The sequence below is a fragment of the Dendrobates tinctorius genome, unplaced genomic scaffold, assembly GCF_039654945.1.
Source record: "Dendrobates tinctorius isolate UK_male_01 unplaced genomic scaffold, ASM3965494v1 ptg000020l, whole genome shotgun sequence".
Taxonomy (NCBI): domain Eukaryota; kingdom Metazoa; phylum Chordata; class Amphibia; order Anura; family Dendrobatidae; genus Dendrobates; species Dendrobates tinctorius.
Window position 1 is genome coordinate 20,927,138 of NW_027361688.1, and position 14,550 is coordinate 20,941,687.

General features: G+C 47.5%; 1 protein-coding gene across 5 annotated transcripts in view; it reads left to right on the forward strand.

Annotated features, from left to right (window-relative positions):
* IL12B (interleukin 12B) overlaps positions 1-14,550 on the forward strand; it is a 118,608-nt gene that overhangs the window by 58,048 nt on the left and 46,010 nt on the right. For 3 of the 5 annotated variants that reach the window (XM_073567860.1, XM_073567855.1, XM_073567859.1), the window contains exon 1: positions 14,026-14,216. The exons of the other annotated variants lie outside the window; for them this stretch is intronic. The gene's annotated coding sequence lies outside the window, so the exon portion shown is untranslated. Of the gene's footprint in view, positions 1-14,025; positions 14,217-14,550 lie in introns of those variants that run through there. 5 annotated transcript variants of the gene reach the window in all.

The following is a 14,550-nucleotide window of genomic DNA, read 5'->3' on the forward strand; positions in this document are numbered from 1 at the left end:
TATAGAGACTGCTGCAGGCTGTATGCACATTACATGTCTGCTGAAGGCTGTATACAGAATAGATGGCTGCTGCAGGCTGTATACAGAATAGATGGCTGCTGCAGGCTGTATACAGAATAGATGGCTGCTGCAGGCTCTATACCAAATAGACATGCTCACACACACACTGCACCAAATCTGCTGCTGTGTGAAGACATCAGTGACACAGAGCTCTCATTCACACAGCAGAGGCTTTGTCACAGAACAGACTACATCAGTGACTGCCACCCTGTTGTGAACTCATTTTCTAGTTTACCTCTGGCCTCTGGTGAGGGTGGTGGAGATGGCTGTGTTGACAGAGGAGTCGTGAGTTCTCCATCCAGGCTCCCTCTGGTGGTGACAGTAGGTAATGAAGCTGATCTAAATGGCAGAGACCTGCCACCTGAGGAGGACTGTGAGTGGACATCAGGAGTCTCTGACTGGATTTAAGACAGCCGACTCCCTAATGTTGTGCTGGTGATTTTCCTGCCCTGAGGTTCTGGTTTACAGTTCTGTTCCTGCCTTCTCAAGCTAAGTGTGCTCTGCTATTTTTTCACATGAGATTTGGTCTGGTTTACTCAGTTTTTGTGGTCAGCCAGCCCCTGCTGGGGCTGTGCTGAATTTCCATTCTTATGTCTCTGTTTATGCCAGTTTGCTTTTTGTCCCTGATCAGACTGGTCTCTTTTTGCTCTGTCTTCAGAATATACTAGAGTGCTGATATACGGAATGGAAGTCTAGCAACTTCAGGGGTTTTGTTATCAGAAAGTGTTGGTCATTTTTTGGCAGGGTTTTGTGCGTGATTGCAGACAGCATCTTTCCTTTCCTGTCCTTTCTAGTTAGTGTGGGCCCCTTCGTTTGCTCAGCCTATTTTTCTATCTGTGTTTGTATTTTCATCCTGTCTCACCGACAATACATGTTTGGGGGCTGTCTATTGCTTTGGGGTCTGCTCTGGGGCAGTTTAGATTTCCCCTTTTCTTGATTTAGGCTTATTTAGTTCTCCGGCTGTGACGAGGCGTCTTGGATCATCGTAGGCACGCTCTATGGCTACTGCTAGTTGTGTGGATAGGATCAGGGGTCTGCAATCCGCTTAGTTTCCAACCTCTGGTTTTCTGTGGCTTAGCTTGTTTTTGTTTTTCCTCCTCGGTGACTCATTCATAACACCACCCCCTGTGCAGATTAGAGGCTGCAGACCCCCATCACTGGCCATCACAGTCTGTTCTCACTGCTGCCAGCAGCCGAGCCCCATCACTGACAGCCCAAGCCCCATCACTGCCAGCAGCCTGGGACACTGAGGGAAGGAATCACTGATAATGAGTGAGTTATGTATTGTAATCATGGAGTGGCCCAGAATACAGGACGATTTTCCCTCCTCACTAGAGTTTCACTTTCCATAGATCACTGTTCAGTGTATGTTTGGGGGAGGAGCGGCTGGGTGGTTCTGCTCTCTGCACTGAGGCTGCTAGAGGGGGAGGATTTGTTACTGTGTGAGGAGGGCTTGTTCATGTGGACGGGGAGGGCCTGTTGCTATGGAGGGTGGGGTTGTTGCTATAGAGGGCAGGTTTTTAGTAGAGTTGAAGGAAACGACCAGTTCTCATTTCAATGCCAGAACACCCCCCCCTTGGGCGTTCTGATCAGAAGCAAAGAGTAATATCTAGAAAACCCTGCAAACTCGTGACAGAAAGTAAATTACTTATTGTCATCATTCTGCAGCCCAAATATGCACTGAGATTATGTGAAAAGCCTGGACAACCCCTTTAAGACGAGGGGGATAAGGGAGCAATTTAAGCCTTTTTTTCTGGGAGCCCTGATACCTCATGCAACAACTATTTTTTTTATCCCAGCCTCATTTAGGACATTAACCCAGGTAGTTGACTGAAAGTAAGTGCAGGCCTGACCGGTCTGGGAGCCCTACTGCTACAGGCAGCACACATGAAGGAGACCCAACTTGGATTCTCCACTTTCAAAAAATCATTGTCACACACCACTAAAGTGGCATCAATTTCCACAGAGTAGAAACAGTATAATGGGCCTCTGACACACCTTCCACTACAGGAAACCCAACTTGGAGTCTCCACTTTTCAAATAATTATTGTCACACACCACTAAAGTGGCATCATTTTCCTCAGAGTAGAAACAGTGTAATGGGCCTCTGACACAACAGGCAACCCACCAGATGGAGACCCAACTTGGAGTCTCCACATTTAAAAAAAAAATTGTTTGTAACATCAGCAGCAGTAGAAACAGCAGGCACAGAAGCAACAGCAAAGGTGTCACAGACTGCAATAATGCAAAATAAATGCATGACGCTAAAAACGTCACTATCGCCTAGTCTTCCCAGTCTGCGACTGGTGTGCAAAAGTCAATGGAGATCCATGACTAGTTCATTTTGATGAAAGTTAGGCGGTCTACGCTTTCAGGGGACAGCCAAACGTGCTTATCCGTCAGGACACCACCGGCAGCGCTGAAGACACGTTCTGAGAGAACGCTGACAAAAACTCCAGGGCGTGACAGGCGAGCTCAGTTCACTCTTCCATTTATGAAGTCCAAAATGCAAAAGGGTCCAAATTACCCGATGGCATTGATATTGAGTGAGAGATACTCTTGCACCATCCTCTCCAGTCGTTCAGAACATGTCAGACTTGTACTCTGTTCTGCTGGTGCACAGGCTGGTCACAGAAATTGCTTATGGCACTTTCACTGCTGCTGCTGCTGCTAATGTTTTTGTGGTGACACCTTGACTTTCCTGGGTTTGAAAGTCTAGAACTGTGATGCACACTGTGTGCCTCACTGCGGTCTTGATGAAAACCACTCTGAAGATTGTCTACAATCCAGGGGGGGAAGCTTCTGGCAAAATTTACTCTTGTACCTTGGATCTAACAGAGTTGAAACCCAGTAGTCAACACTATTTCTAATCCTAACAATACGGACATCATAACAGACAGTGCAGCAAGAAAGCGCTCATGTGTCAGGTGCTTCCATGTGGTCCAAGTCCATGGTGTGTTGGCAAGGTAACACTCAAGCTTGCTTCTTCCATCCACTCCTGCCAACCATGGACAACAAAGAGGGGATCATTATCCTCTTCATCTCCTGACTGTTGCACTCCCATTACCTCTTCCTCCTTGTCCTCCTCCATTTGTTCCTCGACTCCTGCACCTTCACTAACAATTTGTCTGGTACCATGAGCCCCCCTTGATCGCTGTAACCCATCTTTCCATGGCACCCACCTGTGCGACAACAGTCTGGTACTTAGAGATATTGTTATCCCTTGCACATCATCCACCTCTTCCTCTTGGACCACCACCTCCTCCTGCAGACTATTCAAAGTGTGCTCCAGCATGTAAATAGCCGAAATAGTGATGCTCATGGCAGCGTCATCAGCACTAACCATCTTAGTAGCCATTTTGAAACTGTGCAGTAGGGTGCAGAGTTCCTTCATCTTTGCCCACTCCGCAAGCGTGATTTGCACCACGTCCATACTGCGTTGGCCCAGGCTATGCAAAAGGACATGCTGCACCAGTGCTTATCTCTGCTCCCACAGTTGCTGCAACATTTGCATATTGGAATTCCACTGTGCCGACACATCACAAATCAAATGATTAGCGATGCAAGTTGATGACCTGCGGGGTGCGATCGATCTGTGGAAGTGAGCACACAACAACCGTGCTTTCTGCAGCAGCACATCCAGGTGGAGATAGTGGTGGAGAAATTGCTGTACCACCGGGCTGAGGACGTAAGCCATTTAAGGCACGTGTGAGGTTGCCGGCGTAGAGCCACCACCATGTTCGCACTGTTTTCGCACACGGCCTTCTGTTATGAATGAGTCACCGAAGGAGGAAAAAACAAAAATACAAGCTTAGGCCTCTTTCACACATCAGGTTTTCGCCGTCAGGCGCGATCCGGCGCTTTTGACAGAAACCGGATCCGGCGAAATGCAATGCCGGATCCGGTTTCCCCCCCCATTGACTTGCATTTGCGCCGGATGGCCATGCGTTTCATCCGGTTTTCGCCGGATCCGGCAATGTGTCGCGATCCGGCGTCTGGAAAAAACGGCTACTGTAACGTTTTTTGTCTCCGGCGAAAAAGCCGGACACGCCGGATCCGGCGCGTCCGGCTTTTTCACACAATGAAAGCCTATGAGCGCCGCAATGCGCCTGATCCGGCGAAAGCCGGATCCGGTGGCCGGATCCGGTGGCCGGATCCGTTTTTTTTGGTCTGAGCATGCTCAGTAGCTCTGCCCACAAGACATATATAAAAGCAAGACAGTGGGACCCACAGCCACACCCAACATGCCACCCAAGAAAGCAACCAAGCGCAGCAGGAGAAGGCAGGAGACCACTGCAGCACCATCAGCACCACCACCACCCCAAATGGAGCAGCAAATGGAACATGCTGAGGAGGGGAGTCCAGCAGCAGATGAGAGACGGTAATTATCAAATCCCCCATTCCTCCAAACTAGGGCTATTGAATATCAAGATATTCATTGGCCCTTTGTTTCTCTTTATTCAACAGCCGCCCAAGAGATGCAGCAGCAGCAGCAGAAATGGCATCACTGGCAGCAGCAACAGCAGCAGCAATACCCACAACCATGGAGTCTGGCCATCAACAGGACAGCACATCTTCTTCTGGGAGCCCTCCCTCGCATCGTCAGCGTTTGACGGTAAGTTTTTATTTCCAAAATCCATCATCTCTGTAATATACAGTGGGGCAAAAAAGTATTTAGTCAGTCAGCAATAGTGCAAGTTCCACCACTTAAAAAGATGAGAGGCGTCTGTAATTTACATCATAGGTAGACCTCAACTATGGGAGACAAACTGAGAAAAAAAAATCCAGAAAATCACATTGTCTGTTTTTTTTTCATTTTATTTGCATATTATGGTGGAAAATAAGTATTTGGTCAGAAACAAGCAATCAAGATTTCTGGCTCTCACAGACCTGTAACTTCTTCTTTAAGAGTCTCCTCTTTCCTCCACTCATTACCTGTAGTAATGGCACCTGTTTAAACTTGTTATAAGTCTAAAAAGACACCTGTGCACACCCTCAAACAGTCTGACTCCAAACTCCACTATGGTGAAGACCAAAGAGCTGTCAAAGGACACCAGAAACAAAATTGTAGCCCTGCACCAGGCTGGGAAGACTGAATCTGCAATAGCCAACCAGCTTGGAGTGAAGAAATCAACTGTGGGAGCAATAATTAGAAAATGGAAGACATACAAGACCACTGATAATCTCCCTCGATCTGGTGCTCCACGCAAAATCCCACCCCGTGGGGTCAGAATGATCACAAGAACGGTGAGCAAAAATCCCAGAACCACGCGGGGGGACCTAGTGAATGAACTGCAGAGAGCTGGGACCAATGTAACAAGGCCTACCATAAGTAACACACTACGCCACCATGGACTCAGATCCTGCAGTGCCAGACGTGTCCCACTGCTAAAGCCTGTACATGTCCGGGCCCGTCTGAAGTTTGCTAGAGAGCATTTGGATGATCCAGAGGAGTTTTGGGAGAATGTCCTATGGTCTGATGAAACCAAACTGGAACTGTTTGGTAGAAACACAACTTGTCGTGTTTGGAGGAAAAAGAATACTGAGTTGCATCCATCAAACACCATACCTACTGTAAAGCATGGTGGTGGAAACATCATGCTTTGGGGCTGTTTCTCTGCAAAGGGGCCAGGACGACTGATGCGGGTACATGAAAGAATGAATGGGGCCATGTATCTTGAGATTTTGAGTGCAAACCTCCTTCCATCAGCAAGGGCATTGATGATGAAACGTGGCTGGGTCTTTCAACATGACAATGATCCAAAGCACACCGCCAGGGCAACGAAGGAGTGGCTTCGTAAGAAGCATTTCAAGGTCCTGGAGTGGCCTAGCCAGTCTCCAGATCTCAACCCTATAGAAAACCTTTGGAGGGAGTTGAAAGTCCGTGTTGCCAAGCGAAAAGCCAAACACATCACTGCTCTAGAGGAGATCTGCATGGAGGAATGGGCCAACATACCAACAACAGTGTGCGGCAACCTTGTGAAGACTTACAGAAAACGTTTGACCTCTGTCATTGCCAACAAAGGATATATCACAAAGTATTGAGATGAAATTTTGTTTCTGACCAAATACTTATTTTCCACCATAATATGCAAATAAAATGAAAAAAAAACAGACAATGTGATTTTCTGGATTTTTTTTTCTCCGTTTGTCTCCCATAGTTGAGGTCTACCTATGATTTAAATTACAGACGCCTCTCATCTTTTTAAGTGGTGGAACTTGCACTATTGCTGACTGACTAAATACTTTTTTGCCCCACTGTATGTCTATTCATTGCCTTTTATTTCAAAACAGGAATCACAAGATGAAGAGGAGCTCCCAGAAGAAGAAGGAAGGGGTGGACAGACACTTGGAGTGGGCTCACAATTGGTAAGTTTTTTGCATCAAACGCAGAAACACAACATCACACTACACACAACACATAGAAAACAATGTTCTGCAGACCACACACAGCAAACAAATGCCTACATCCAAAGACATAACATTTTTTGTTTTCTTCTCTAGTCTTCCCAATCTGGTGCTCGGCCAAGAGGTCCTCGCAGTGCCTCCCAGGGTCGTCGGCGACAGAAACGCGGCGGTCACCAGCGTGTAAGTATAAATATTTTTGCTTTGTTTTTTTGCACTTTTTATTTCATTTCTTTTGTGGAGGCTAATTATGTTATTTTTGTCTTTTTCTTTAACAGCCTTCACAGCGTGCTCCCAACTCTGACGGTGAGGATGGAGGGATTGATGTGGACCGCCTCATCGATCTCGTCAGAGAAAGGGAGCCGCTCTGGAATATGGCTGACCGCCGCCACGCTGACCTTATCGTTACCCGACGACTCTGGGAGGAAATCTGTTCGCTCCTTGTGGGCCGCTGGGAGGACCTCGATGTTCGGGCCCAGATTAAAGAGCGTAAGTATATACAGTACCGGTTGCTTGATGTAAACCAGTGTTTCCCGAACTCCAGTCCTCGTGGTCCCCACGGATCATGTGTTCAGGATTTCTATTTACTATGGAAATCCTGAAAACATGACCCCTGGGGACCATGAGGACTGGAGTTTGTGAAACACTGATGTTGTATACTAACCACTCCTTTCTCGTTTCAGGGAACAGAATTGTGAATCGGTGGCGGTCTGTGAGGGATCGTTTCAAGAAGGAGTTCAATAAAGAGATGCGGGCCCCGAGTGGATCTGGAGGACGCAGGAGCAAGTACAAGTACGCACAAGCCCTGTCGTTCCTCCGGGAAACAATGGTCACTAGAAGGTAAATATTACACACCACATGTGAAAAAAAAATGTTTAGATGTAACTTTTTTTTTTCAGCCAGGGCCATACCATGTCAGTATTTTAATTGTTTTTTTTTCTCTTTATTCCACAGCACGGTGAGCAGCACTCGGGAGCCTGCACGATTGGACCCTTCTGAGGCGATCCCTGAGGAGACCGGCACCGAGGGACACTTCGACCGCCCCGGTACATCTGCACCTTCCCAGCCTTCCCACACATTCGACCCATCTGTCCCATCCACCAGCACAGGAGCATCGTGGCCGCCTACATTACATGAAGCTGCTGGTGAGGAGATCGCTTTCCCTTTACCCCACCCTTCTGCCCCTGCCACCTCTAGTACACCTGCGGGTGCTGGGCGGCAGCGGCAGAGGGGTCAGGAAAAGAGTTATGCGCAAGAGTTATTGCATCTGAATGCATCTTTCCAGAACTGTCTAAAAGTCTTGTCAGAGCAAATCTCCGCAGGCTTTCAGCAGATCAACTCCAGCATTCTGGAGGTGAAGACACTTCTGCAAACCATGCATTCAGAAGCAAGATCTTCGCCAAACCACACCTTTTTCAGGTCTGTTGTGGAGCGCATGGCAACACTATCTCCTACCCAGCAGATGCATGTAATGCATTCGTGCCACGGTGCTCTACAGCAGGTTACCTCCCAACCTCCACCTCCCACCACTGTAGTTCCTCCACCTGCACCCCCTCCAGCCACTTTCCATCCTCCCCCTCCTATTACATCTGCACCCCCTCCAGCCACTTTCCATCCTCCCCCTCCTATTACATCTGCACCCCCTCCAGCCACTTTCCATCCTCCCCCTCCTATTACATACCAGCAACCTCACCAGTACCAGCAACCTCCCCAGTACCAGACATCTCCCCACTTCCAGCAACCTGCCCCGTACCAAACTCCTTCCCCGTACCAAACTCCTTCCCCGTACCAAACTCCTTCCCCGTACCAAACTCCTTCCCCGTACCAAACTCCTTCCCCGTACCAAACTCCTTCCCCGTACCAAACTCCTTCCCCGTACCAAACTCCTTCCCCATACAACTTTCCATCAACATCATCTGCTCCTACAGTCCCTGCCCATCCCTCCACTCCACCGCCCACCACCTCTTCTGCCTCCCACATGTCCACCCATTCTGTAGCTTTTTCCACACCTTCACCTCTAACTGTTCCTTCCCCACCACGATCCCAGTCCTCTCTCCACACACCCAGTGTCGAAGTGTCCCGCAGCCCCTCCAGCAGTATTTCCACCCCACACTACACAGATTTGTAATGTGTGTTTTTTAATAAAAATGCCCATTGGGTTTAAAACCTTTATTAAAAAAGTTTTTTGCACTTTAAAAACATTTTACAAAAAAAAAAAAATTTTAAATAAAAGTTAAATTATCGTTTCACAATGGTTGTCTGTCATTTCTTTCTGCGGCGAACTATGTTTAAAAAAAAAGGTTAAATACAGGGTATTTCAAAGGTAAAAAGGTATTCAAAACCAGGTATATAACTGTGGGTAAATTTTAGCTTTTTGCCACAGTTGTGTTCCTGGTTGTGTTTGAAGCAAAGTATTTCACCTAAAAAGTTGTGTTTATTGTTGGTGATTTCCTAACAATGTACACAACTTTTGTTAAAAGGTGAAATACTTTGCATAAAACACAACCAGGTACACACCTGTGGCCTAAAGGTAAAAATAGTAAGACCATGACAAGATAGCCAACTTTGGTTGGCAAAGGTATATACTGTTGGTCCAGAAGGTACACAAGTTTCGTTAGGGCACAAATCTTTCACACTCTGTCATCCTGCCAGTGTACTCTGCCTTGAGGTGACATAAAGTATAGTGCAAAATTGTCCCTCATTACTGAAACCGTCACAGAACTTCTAGTGGTAATGTCATGGTAATCTTGCAAGGTGGTTTCTTCAGAGGTGTCCTCAATGGAAATGGGTTCCTTGCAGATAACAAAATTGTGGAGTACCACGCACGCTTTGATCACCTCGTCCACAGTTTCTGTCTTGAGGTTGATCGCAGTCAATAGGACCCGCCATTTGGCTGTCAGAATACCAAAGGTACATTCAACCATTCTTCTTGCTCTTGTGAGGCGGTAATTAAAAATGCGTTTTGGTCTTGTCAATCCTCTGCTAGAGTACGGTTTCAAAAGGTGTTCTGACAGCTGGAAGGCTTCATCCCCTACACAGACAAATGGCATAGGTGGACCAGATGTTTGCGGCAGCGGTCTAGGTGGTGGGAACTGGAAGGTGTTTCCATACAGTTTACGCCCCATGGCAGACAGTTTGAAAACTTGAGAGTCATTGGAGCGGCCATAGGCCCCAATATCAACCGCAATAAATTTGTATTCCGCGTCAGCGATGGCCATGAGGACAATTGAAAAATATTTCTTGTAATTGAAATATTCCGATCCCGATCCAGCTGGCTTTACAATGCGGATATGTTTCCCGTCCACAGCGCCCAAGCAGTTTGGAAACTGACATATCTGTTGAAACTTGTCAGCAATTTCAATCCACCTCTCTGTTGTGGGCTCTGGTAAAAACTCTTCAGCTAAGGAGTCCCACAGTGCACGGCATGTGTACTTCACAATTCCAGATATGGTGGAAATCCCGAGTCTGTACTGGAAATGCAGTGACGAAAGGGATTCTCCAGTTGCAAGAAATCTGTGGGGAATTAAAAAACAATAAATTAGTTTTAAATCACAGCATTACATACCAAAACTGACAACACTTGGAGATACAAACTACCACCAACAAGATTGCAGTGAAAGTGTGCTCTGATGCGATCACATCCAATAAATGTGGCTTACCTTAAAGTCACCATCAGACGCTCTGCGGGTGAAACAGAGAAGCGGCAATAGGTGTCCGCTTTTCTTATGAGGTGTGCAATGCGCTCCACCAAGTAATCAAAATTCTCCATTTTCATCCTAACATATCCAAAAAATTTATCCGAGTTTCGTCGAAGGTCCATGCAGAGTGTAGAATAGACCCCACGCGTCATTCTCTTGGCTGTGATGGGGTGGATCCACAAACGTCGTCTACGATGCCTGATGCGCTGCTGTCTCGCTCTCTCCTTCTCCAGAACAATCACCCTCAAACGATTCGCCTCCGCTATAAAATCCGCCAAATTCTTCAAAATATTTCCAATGACAACATCCATCTTCGCCAGTAACTTGCTCTTCTCTCCAACCTGCACTTTCTCCTCTACAACCTGTCAAAGAAGGGCTGTAGGAACATGCTATATATAGTTTTCCAGTAGCCAATCCCGTTCGGAAGGCCACAAGGGTCAATTTTAACAACCGGATCCGGCGTAATCCGTCGAAAAATGGATAGAAAAACGGATGAACCGGATGAGACGGATCCGGTTTTGTCTGTCAAGAAAAAGACGGATCCGGCAGAAAACCGGATCCGTCACATCCGGTTTTACGAAACATTTGCCGGATCCGGCGTTCCAGCACGACGCCGGATCGCGCCTGACGCCGAAAACCTGATGTGTGAAAGTAGCCTAAGTCCAGAAAACCGGAGAGGTTGGTAGCTATCGGATTGCAGACCCCTGACCCTATTCACCACAACTAACAGTAGCCGTGGGGGGGTCCTACGGTGCCCTAGACCCCTCGTTCACAGCCGGAGAACTAAATAAGCCTAAAGAATGTAAGGGGAAATCTAAACTGCCCCAGAGCAGACCCCAAAGCAATAGACAGCCCCCAACATGTACTGTATTGTCGGTGAAAAGCAGATGAAAACACAAACACAGACAGAAAGACAGGTTGAGCAAACGATGGGGCCCAACTAACTAAATAGGAAAGGACAGAAAAGATGCTGGCTGCAATCCGCAAAAAACCCTACCAAAAATGTCCCAACCGTCTGATAGGGAAAAAGGCCCTTAAGTCGCTAGACTTCAAAATCACTATATCAGCACTCAGGTATATTCTGAAAACAGAGCAAAGAGATAAACTGATCAGAGACAAAAATGGAGCTCAGCCCGTCCCAACAAAGGCAGGCTGAACACAAAACACGAAGCAAACAGACAAAATCTCATGGAAAAATAAGAGAGCAAAAACCTAGCTTTCAGTAGACAGGACTAACTGGTTGCAAGAGCTCAGAGCAGAAAGGATCACCAGCACCCCTGTAGGGCGTCGGCTGCCTTATATCCACTCAGTGATTCCGGGTGTCCAATCAGGCTCCACCTGTTCAGATGACAGGTTCTTCTCAACCCAATCAATTTCACTACCTCTCTTCACCAGCAGAGGGAGTTCATCAGACATCAACGGTGAAGGGGAAAATGAACTCACAACAGCCTTCCCTGGCTCCAGGCTCAGTGGAGACGCCCATTGCTCTAACTTGGCCCGGATAGCTGTCCACAACTCTTGAGCTGTGTGACTGCAATCTCCAAGGCATAATAATTTTAACACTGCCTGAGTGCAGTGAGCCGTTGCTGAACAGTACAGAGGGGGTAGATTCTCTCTACACTGTTGAAGCATGTGACTCATTAAGGGAGAGGTTTAAGGTGCAGGTGGAGGCTGTAGAGGAGCCAGAAGCAGTGGAGGAAGTGTTAGATACTCAGGTTTGTTCCACAAACCTTGGGGATTCCAAGACCCGTGGAGCAGCCCCTTGACCGACTGCCCCATCAGCCTCCATAGTCACTCAGTGCCCAGTCAGCGAGATGTAACACCTCTGCCCATGTTTGCTCATCCAATTGTCAATGGTGAAATGCACCAGTGGTTCTGTGGCCAGAGACCTGTGTGAGAATACTTCTCACAGTGGTAGAGGAGGAAGAGGTACCAGATGCGATTGATGGGATAGCCGGTGGGTGACGAGGCCCGCTAGTCCATATTTTAGCACAGTGAGATTCCCAGATGAAGGCATGTTGATCGCTCTCGTGCTGGTTCATGCATGTAGTAGTCAAATTATTGCAATTTTTTCTTTTACTGAGTTGTTTTTTGCAAAGTTGGCAGATAACATGAGTTGGGTCATCATTTGCAGTCTCAAAAAAGGCCCAAGCTAGGCAACCCTTGCCACCCCTGTGAACTGCAGACTCGCAACCTGTGCAGGCCACATCCACAGCTGTGACTGAGGATGCACTGCTTGTCATGGTTGCCTCACTCCGTGTCTGTCTTGGAAGCCGCGATGTAACCTCTTCATCTTCCTCCTCCTCCACCTCCTCTGCTGAACTACTCACCTGCGTGCCTCTGGGTTCACACCAAGTGGGATCTACAACCTCATTGTCATCCTCTCTGTTCTCCCACTCCTCGCACTGAGTCACCCTTCTCCTCTTCCTGCCCTCACAGCACAGTACAGTAGGCGTGCGTCTCAGGTATCTGAGTCTTATCAGGATCACCTTCACCCAGGGAGGTTAACATCAGGTGACGAGGATCTGTATTCTGCTCGGACTCTACTTGGTCTGGCCCCAGATCCAACAGGAAAATATTTTTGGCATCAGTGCAGATGCTTTCTTCCTCTGCATTCTGAGAATCTTTGGAGCCTACCTCTGATGCCCATGGAATAGACTGTGTGAACAGCTCTGCCGAATGGTTCCCCATAGTCAGTTGGGTGGTTGGAAAGATGTGACGTTGGGGGAAACAAGGGTGTTTGGGGTGAGAATTGTACTGTGTGTGATGATAAGGTGGAGGAGGAGGAGGAGAGGCCACTTGATGCAGCGCTTGTGTCACGGGGAAGTTGGGACAAAGCAGGAGACGTGGAACCTGGGCCCCTGAACTGCCCCTCAGGCTAAGGAGGTGCCCTGACTTTCCTTAACTTGGGGGTACACTTGAAGGTAGTGAGGCCCAAGTCCCTGACCTGTCCCTATCTCCTGTTTAGCCCTGAGCTAAACCACCAACCCCCTCCCCAGGAGATGAGACAGGGAATAAAGTGTACTGCACAACACCGAAAGGGAAAAACACCAAAACACTTATCTTGCTCTGCTGCAGTCATCAGGCAGCAGAGTGAATCACCAGATAAACTTTTCGCAGTGGCTCAACACCTAAGAGCCAGCTGCCACCTTCAACATCTAACTCTGCTGCGGACACCGGGCAGTCAGAGTTCACACCAGTTTCAGCAGTAGCTCTACACCTCAGAGCCCGCTGCTCACTTCACTGTGGTTCGCATCCAAAAGGAAAATGCTGCTATTACCAACACCTGCTCATAGACCATGTGACCCTATATAGGAAAAGGGAATGGTCAAATGATCAGGGGACGAAAGCTGCTATAACCCCACTGACCACCGGGGGCAAAAGGATTTGGATTAGCAAATTGGGGCTCCTGGCCAAACTTCAATATTAGGTCTATTGATTTTTATTAGCAAATAGGGCCTCCTGAGTTGTGACTGTAACACAGTATTAGCTCAAATGATTTTGAGTAGAAAATGTGGCCTTGTTTCAGGACCATTGTATTAGTAATTTATATTTTCAAATGTGGACTCCTGCCTGGCCAAATATATTACCAGCACCAAATATTTTTATGCAGAAATGTGGCCTGCTTTCTGGAGCATGCTATTAGAACTAACAATTTAGATTCCCAAATGTGGACTCCTGGATAGAGCAAAAATATGAGCACAAAACAACCTTTTAAACCTACTCCAGTCGCAGTGTCCTTTAAAGGAGGTCTACCAATCTTGCAAAGTGATAGCATATTTTTGTGTTCTACCATCCATCTACTGATCCTGAGGGCATGCGCACTTTAACACTTTGTTTTGTCCTTGGCAAGGCAGAGAGAAGTATGCCTGCACAGGAGCAGGATGGAGGACATTAGACGCTTGATCCACACGAAGCAGGGAAAGAAGACAGTGACCGTAAGAAGAGAATAGTCGCCGGATCAAGACCAGAGACGCCCATTGGCCATTTTTGTGCATTAAAGAGCAAATTGGGTACATAGGGCTGACAGGTGCTGGCTCTACTTTAAATGGGGTAAGCATGGTGACAGGTTCCTTTTAAATCAGAATTGTGTCCACTCCCTGAAGAGCAGCGTTCCCAGGCTGTGTAGGAAGGTGCAGTCCGCCCCATTTAAAGGATTGGAGCTGTGCCATCAGGTAGTCAAAGCGGGCTGCAGAAATGAATCAACAGCAAGTCAGCAGATGCTTACAAATTCATCGTCTTGCATCATCTTCTGCAGGAGCACGTGTGACAGGTAGTTGCTAACTAAAATGTAAAACACTGGGTAAAACGTTCACTAAAAGAGACTTGGGTGTATAGGTGGACGGCAAACTCCACTTTAGTGACCAGTGTCAGGCAGCTGCTGGTC